General features: G+C 30.8%; 1 protein-coding gene across 1 annotated transcript in view; it reads left to right on the top strand.

Annotated features, from left to right (window-relative positions):
• Nucleotides 1–3,551: 3,551 nt before the first annotated feature.
• Nucleotides 3,552–8,413, top strand: part of LOC129971357 (protein argonaute-4-like) — a 50,233-nt gene continuing 45,371 nt past the window's right edge. The window contains exon 1 of the mRNA XM_056085042.1: nt 3,552–3,703. The gene's annotated coding sequence lies outside the window, so the exon portion shown is untranslated. The remainder of the gene's footprint in view (nt 3,704–8,413) is intronic.

Below are 8,413 nucleotides of genomic sequence, written 5' to 3'. Positions count from 1 at the left end.
TTTAATTTTTGTACTAATTATTTCCTTTTCTAACTGCCATGCTGGACAGTTTCGAGAAAAGGAAGTATGTGTACCTTGACAATTAAAGCATTTCTCCCTAGATATGCATTCCGAACTATCGTGACCTACTTCTGCACAGCGGGCGCAAGTTAATGTCCCTCGGCAAGAAGTTCTTGAATGTCCGAACTGTTGGCACTTAAAACAACGAAGCGGATTCGGTATATATGGTCGAACCAACAGGCGCATGTACCCCGCCTTAATGTACTCGGGTAATTTGTTGAAACTAAAAGTAAGAACCAGATGTTTGGTATTTAGGAGCTGGCCATCTCTCCGTATAGATATACGCCGTGCATGGCTAACCCCTTGTCCTTTCAACTCTTTAGTTATTTCATCTATCGGTTCATTGAATAGCTCCCCACAGGAAATGACACATTTGGAGGAATTCAGTGAAGAATGTGGAGAAACAACAAGTGGTATATTTTCGAATGACTTTAATTTCATAATTTGTACAGATTGTTTACGAGATTGTACTTCGACCAGCAAATCGCCAGATCGAAGTTTTTTAGTACTTTTAACCTCACCAATATTGCCAGTTATACTTCTTTCAACAAGAAACGGAGAGACTGAATGAAATGTATCATTAGTAGAAGATGATCTTTTGATAATGAAAAAGGTTGGAAAATTAGGTACTGTTGGAAGGGTAGAAACATTTTGTTGCCCACTGAAGGGAGCAGCTTTGCGTTTGCCCATACGACATTGGTACAAATTCAGGCCCGACGGCACCGCCCACCACGGAGCCCAACAAGGGAAGGCAGCCACCGGCTCTGACCATTCCCAGCCTCGGCGCTTACCTTGGTGCTAGCCGGAACCTATACGCTCGGAGTTACCCCCGGGGACAGTGACCACCCTTAACGCCAAACCCAAGGAGTAACCCCTTCGCTTGATCCCTAGCAGACTAGCCACTCAGGTGACTAGCTACCAGCCGATTGATGCACAGGGGACCACAGTGCACCACCCATCTTTCAAATGGGTCGCCACGCACGGCAAACACGTGGGGTTTTGGCTGTCCGTGAGAAGCAAGAAGCAAACAGAGTGGCGACAGCTTCTCATGGAGAGCTCCCTCGCTTGCCGTCGAGGGATGGAAGGATCAAGCAGAAAGCACTAGGTGTAGGGGAGAGTAAACGTAAAACGAGTGAAGATCCCTGGGTACCTCTGGATTGGGACATCCGTACTCACCTATAGTAGATGAGCCCCTGAGGGGGCGCATCTTTCGGAGTAACTGCGATGGTTTATCGGCGCCTAAATGTAGTTCAGAAAGCAGTCGACGGATCTGTTCATTTTCCGTAGCGAAAAATTCGGCTATAAGTCGAGTCTTTAACGCATCATATAGCTTAAAATTTTTTAAAAACTTTTTTATCTGATTTTACCATATGTTTGGCGCAGCATAGCCAAATCTGGCTCTTGTGCCATAAACATCAAACTCAAACTTAACGCATCATATTTGTTGGTGTCGGGGGGTGCGAGTAAAATATCAGCTACCGCTGTTAAAGTTTCCGGATCAATAGTTGCAATCAAATGATTGTATTTTGTAAGATCATTAGTTATTTTTGCTAGAGCAAAATTGCTTTCTACTTGGATGAACCATAATTTTATATTGTTCCTCCACAGCGGTGGTATTTTCACCGAAAGATGGGACACCTGCGACTCTGTCGGAGCGTCAGCATTGACAGTTTCGTTTTCAGAATTAAGCATTTTTGATTTCTCGTTGTGGAAAACTAATAATTTTTACAATATTTACGAATATCAGAAAAATTTATGATTATTTAAATACACGTGTTTTTAAAAAAATTTGGGAGTTAAGAATCATAATAATAAACTTGGTAGCCAAAACGAAAGTAATAAGAAATTAATACTTCGAATACAAAAAATAACACGAAAATTAATGCTGAATATAAATAATACGATTTCTTCGCCAAAATAATGGGGAAATAAAATATTGACCAATCACAGAGAAATGAACAGAAAATTCGAGCACATACCTGGTCCTTGATGCATTACCTCTTGGCACAATAATCCAAAATAATCCATTACGAAAAGTATTTGAAAAGCTCAATCACCAAAATCTGATTTGAGCGTATTTTAGAAATTTTGGGGCTGGACTTCGCCAATTTTAGAAAAGTAAAAAAGAAAGTAGCGGGTCACCAGTTTGGTGCGTGGTTTAACACGCAATGCCAAATTTACTTTAATTTAAAGTATTAAAACATTTTTACTTAATGAAAACTGCCAGCCCTGTAAATAACAAAAATAAATTTTAATTACAAATTAAATTAACAAATATAAATCATGATACATTGGCCGTAATTCCATCGACCAGCAAGAAGCAGAAGTCCTAAGCCAGCTGGCGAAGTCAGGAAGTGAGTCACTCGTATCCGTTGGAGAGCAAAGTTCATCTCCAAAGGTATGATTGATGCTTATCGCCAGTTGGCGAAACAAACAGTCATTTATAGCCTGTTTGGTCGCTGCAAACATTAAAATCATTTCACTTAAGGGAACAGTGAGCTTTGAAACAAGCACAAATCGACAGAAACATGACATTTTATTTTTATCGTTGCCTCCCAAAAATACCTGTTTATATTCAACTAAGTGTTATAAGATATATTGTTCAATAAAATAAATATTTCAAAGGCCATAATTAAAAAAGCACATTTTAATTACTTTTCTCAAAATGATATTACAATTAGATTTAAATATCTTTGAAACGTTCCAGGCGGCCTAATTTTTGACAAAATTAAATAGAATAGATAATACAAATTTCTATTAAACATTAAAAGAAAATAAGGAAATGCATTTCATGTTTCGAAGTTTTTTAATTTAAAAGTCAATTTTAGTTCTGAAAAACATAACATTCTTATGAAAATTCAGTAAGTGTGGAAAAAAAAATTTCTAAAAAATTAGCAAATAATTGAAACTATAAAATCATACACAGTTTTATTCTAAATAAAGTTATATTGGGTAATATAGAAAAATAATAGAAAAAATTAAAAATTGAGTCGCATGGAATATTTTGAAATTTTAAAAAAATTATACGTCTTTTATTTTTTTTTTTAAAAATAATATTTGGTTTCAGTTTTTTTTAAAAAAGAAATTTGACTTATTTATATTTTAATACATATACCTAAAAAATTTCATAACTCTTAAGTGAAAAATTCGCAAAATTGCCTAATAGAATTAATTCACTGTCCGCTTAAAAGTATGTTGAGGAAAATATTAAATTAAATGCTCAGCATCTTTTACCGAAAATAAATGCTAATCATTCTAGTGTTTCAACATTAAAAATAACCGAAAGAAAAAAGCTGGTTCAAATTCCACCCATTCCTTCCTAGCTCAATATTTTTTCGTTTGTATCATTCGCTATCAACGATTTGGATTCGCCTTCCTTCCTCAAACCCAAACACTTCAGTTAGTTTCGGTTCGCATTTTCAGTAAGCAGTGTACGTGCGCATGCGCGTCGAGGAAATCATTGACAGCTGGCACACGTGATTACACGTTCGAAAGTGATATATTTTTTTTTATCTCTCTTCGGCGGGAGTTCCCCTTTAGCTTTTTTCTCGTTATCCAGTCGTCGTATAAAGCAGCTTATCGTTCAGTGCGTTCGTTTAATATTAAAATAAAATTTCAGAAAGTGTGATACTTTCAACCTTCGGTAAGTGTGTTTTTAATTATTCAGTTGCATTCTTGTCTATGTGTTCTATAAGATATCCTCCAGTCATAAGTGTAGCTTGTTTATTTTGTGTCTGTTGTTTTTAATATCAGAATCGAAAGAAACCCTTATCATTTCATTTTGAAACAATGATACACTTTTAAAACCAAAGTTTTATTGCTCTCTGTATATTATAATGTGAATGTGAACTTTTATTTCTTTATTGCCAGTCAATTACATATTTTCTAATGATTTTTTTTGAAATGTTTAAATACAATCTGTGAATGATTCTGTTAATTTTGAGCGTTGTGAATTGCTTAATAAATATTAATTTAATTCGACAGCTGGATTTACAAACATTATATTTAAATGGATGTAAAAAAATGTAATTGAATGCGGAATGTTTCCTTATTTGTACAAAATATTGCTTACCCTTATGCTATGTTTGAAAACATAAACGCAAATTTACTAGAATACAAGAAGCTGGTGATCTATTAAATTTATCAGTTTTCGTAGAATGAGTTGCTTTCTAACGTCTATTAATAGAATGACCGTGTTAGAATTGTAACAATCGGAAGAAAACGTTTGCAAATATTTTGCTTCTGTTTTAATGACTTAATTACTAAAAGGTTTGTAAGTTATTCGTAATGCACCCGGAAATGTCTTTTTTAAACTTCCTTTGGATATAATAATAATTAGAATAATAATTTCATTTGAAAACATAAGTTTATCAGTTCTTCAGAAATGATACTTTTTATTGTTTGGAATGTGAAATGGGGAAATCCCCATTCATAATGCACCTGGAAATGTTTTTTTAAAAACTTCCTTGGCATATAATAATAATTAGAATAATAATTTCATTTGATAACATAAATTTATCAGTTCTTTAGAAATGATAATTTTTATTGTTTGGAATGTGAAATGGGAGAATCCCCATTTAAAAAAAAATGTGGTAAAATTTACATGTACATGTTTTTAAAAATCTTACTGGCCAGAAGAAATGAATGTTTTAGTGTTGATATTCTGCATTCTCGGAAATAAATGTGTTACAGTTTAAACGCTCTTCATAAATATAGGTTGATTGCATCCTTTTAGTGTGCGTTTTTGTATTGATCAATATTTATGTAAAATTCAAGTAATATTTATAAATAAATACTCTGCTAATTTCGTATTTAAATAACCTTCGGATGCCGGCGTCTTTCGATAGCTAAAAAGTTTCTTTCCTTAAGCATTGATCTAAATCTCTTTCGAGAACTTGATGTAGACATGTAAGCAGGTAATTCGTTGGAATCGATAACTTGATTTTAATTTGTTTAATAGGGTTATACGATGTACGTACAACGAATGAAAAAAAATTCAATATCTGCTGTTAAGATGGTTTTAATAAAACATTTTGTTCGAACTTGTATCGAAAAGGGATACAGATTATTATTTTTGCCATTTTATCGCTGACATTTAATTTTTATTACTTAGGTTATAATAACGTACTGGGCTATCTAATTCGATGCAGAATTGAACAGCTCTTTTTGAGTCAGTTTTTAAAATGCTTCATAATAAACCGCGTAGCCATCTGTAATCCGTTATGGAATGTAAACATTCTGTTAAACTGTTCTATTCCATGCATAAGTGATTAATAACTGTTGCATTACTAGTTTAATGAGGCTGTTATCTTTTTTTTGGAAATACCTGGAAATTATTGCGTTTGATACTAGGGTATTTTAAAGCATATCCTACTCTCACTTCTGCCATTTCCAAACTTATGTGACTTAATTTTTTTAAAAAAATTCTCCTTTCGATTTTTGACATTATGTATTTGAAATCAAACCAAAATTTAGAAAATACCTTGTTTCATTAGCATTTAATTTTAAGAAGTAAATAAGTTTCTTGATAAAAAAAATTCCTTAATCACAGATTTAAGATCAATATTTTACAAATTTAAACGTTGAAAAAAAATAGTAATAATTAATCTAGATTTTCCACAAAAATCTTGCCACATTTTCCCCTGAGTTCTTACAATCAGATACATGTCCCTGCTGTGCCCAGACAAATAACAAAAATAACCGTATATCCTGGCATTCACATAAAAGAAATATTTATATAATTCTGTGACCTCTGAAATTAAATGTTCTAAATTAAGTTTATGAATAATTGAACTTTCTTAATTGCATCTATTTCAAAATGAACAGTTTGAAATATATTTCTTATGCATGCCATTACTTTTAAGAATTTGAAAAATTCAATTCTTTGAATTGTGAAGTAATTTCTTGCATTTTATTTTTAAAGTATGATGTAAATCAGTTCTCATTCTTAAATTCTGAACTCACAACATTAAGTTATGATACTGCAAATAGCTAAAAATTGTATCAGCTTTTAATTCATTTATTTCCTATTTAATACTGTTTCGATGCAAGATAATTGTGCAGTTCCATTTTTTCGTTCCATTTTTCAGTATTTTCCATATTTTCCTTCATCTGAGAATTTTGTTGAATAGGAATAAATGCTTCTATAATAATTTTCCATTTTATTAAATGCATTTTCTTTGTTTCAGATACATAACTTTTTTCCAATAGTTTTTATTATTACCATGTAATTTTTATCGTTATGTTTTTGCAAAACTTCTTAACGTCTGAAGGTGATTTTTATATATATTTTAAATATATGTAATTACACATTTAAAAAATATAATTTGCTGGAAATATTTTTTATGCATATAAAAGAAAGTTTTTTTTCTGCCCCCCCCCCCAAAAAAAAAAGTGGTAAAGATTAATTAAGGTGTGCAAACAGCATTAAACGATGTTTGTATTGAAATATAGTGAAATGAATATTCAAATGTGAGGAGATCTTATAAGTGGGTACTTTTATCAAGATACTTTAAATAAAAACATTTATAGAAAAAAATGTATAAAAAAAGAATTTAAAAACACTTTTACCAATGTTCACCCTAAGCAATAATAAACAGAAAAATTCAAACCAAAGGTTTTGAATTTGGCTTCGACCAGGTATTAAATGCTTGGTGGAAACGTGTATATAAAGCATAAGTATTAGTTAAAATTACATTTATAAATAAATAATTCTCCTTTCTTAAATTAGGAAAAACATTTTAAATTTATGGAAGGATTTTCTATTTTAATAAAAGTACTATAATACTTCATACACACTTTTTAAATATTTCATCAGCCAAATATCTTTTTGCGAAATAGTTACAATCATTAACCCTTAAGGATTGCTGTAAACATGAAAGATTCCCTACTTTTAATACTACTAATAATTTTTATAATAATTAATATAAATTTTGCTTGGATATTAAATTTGGGTTAGTGGAACTTTTTTAACTCATTAACTTGTGCTATTTGCATTCACTTTGTAGATTTGCTGGAACTTAATTACTTTTGGCAGGAAAACTAGGCGAATATTAAAAGGAATTATAGAGAACGCCTATTTCTCATTTTGATGAGAGATGAGTGATGGTTAAGGGTTATTTCTCATGGAATAATATTCTTTTTCTCATGATAAAACTGATCAATTCCCTTTTCGAACGAGCAGAATATCTTAGAAGTTTTACTTCTTGATTTGATGTTTGATGTCTTTTTTTCTCTCCCTTGTTTTGACATGACTTTAAATATTAATAATAATTTTCAAATCATCAAAAGTAAAGCAAATTACATATCAATATTGTAACAGTTTTAAGAGTGCAATCAGATGCTGCTTTAACGAAAAATCTGAAAAGTAAAAGAACATTTGAAAACAAGATACAACTGTATTTTTCCCAAAATTACACATTTTTGTAAGCCATATGAAGCTAAGATTTACATCGAGAAGCATGTAGCAAAAATTAAAAATGGAGTTTGCGAGACTGATGAATCCATCTAAAAAATATATAAAGAAGAAATGTCTCCTTTTTTTCAAAGTGAATATGAATTTTTGAAGGATATGATTATTAGTACATTATAAATTCAAACACCATTTGTGTATTCTAATGTCGATCTTAAGATAATTGATAAATATGATTGCAGAAAATGCTTCCAATATAGAAATCATAATGTAAATAGAATAATTGTATAAAAATTTTTATAATTTGAAAACAGAACAACTTTTATATTATATGTATGTATGTAATGAATTTTGAATCCTGTCGGCTAAATAATATGTAACATTATTTTGGTTGAAGCAGAGTGCAGGTTTGAAGACATTATTTTGAACAAGATTAATTAAAGCACAAAAAAGATAAAGTGATATCTGTGAAAATATTAGATAAATTTAAATATTCAACAACAACAAAATAAATATATTAAAATGTATAATATAAAAAATAGTTTTCTGCAGAAATTCAGTTAATTGTCTCTCAGTCTGTAAGATTGTCTCTATTTGGTGAGGAATGCCTTTAAAGAATGCTTGCACACAGTGTCCTTTAAACAGTAATAGTGTATCAAATAATGGAATAACAAATTGAACTTATATAATAATAATTTATATAATATATAATAATATAAACTTTTATAATAACAATATATCAACATAGTTCTGATTTTTGTATGTAACACTTGAATCTGAAAGTAATATGAAATTCAAAATACTCTTATTATAAACGTTAATACTCAAAATAAATGACATAAAAATGTGTAATTTTAAAAGAAACTAACCCACTACTAGTTAGTCAAATAGCGGTGCATAGTTAGTCCAGTAAGTTCTAGTAATGGGTGAAACTTAATGACC

Source organism: Argiope bruennichi, chromosome 6, assembly GCF_947563725.1.
Source record: "Argiope bruennichi chromosome 6, qqArgBrue1.1, whole genome shotgun sequence".
In the NCBI taxonomy this organism is placed as follows: Eukaryota; Metazoa; Arthropoda; class Arachnida; order Araneae; family Araneidae; genus Argiope; species Argiope bruennichi.
This window is presented reverse-complemented; position numbering and strand designations above follow the sequence as displayed.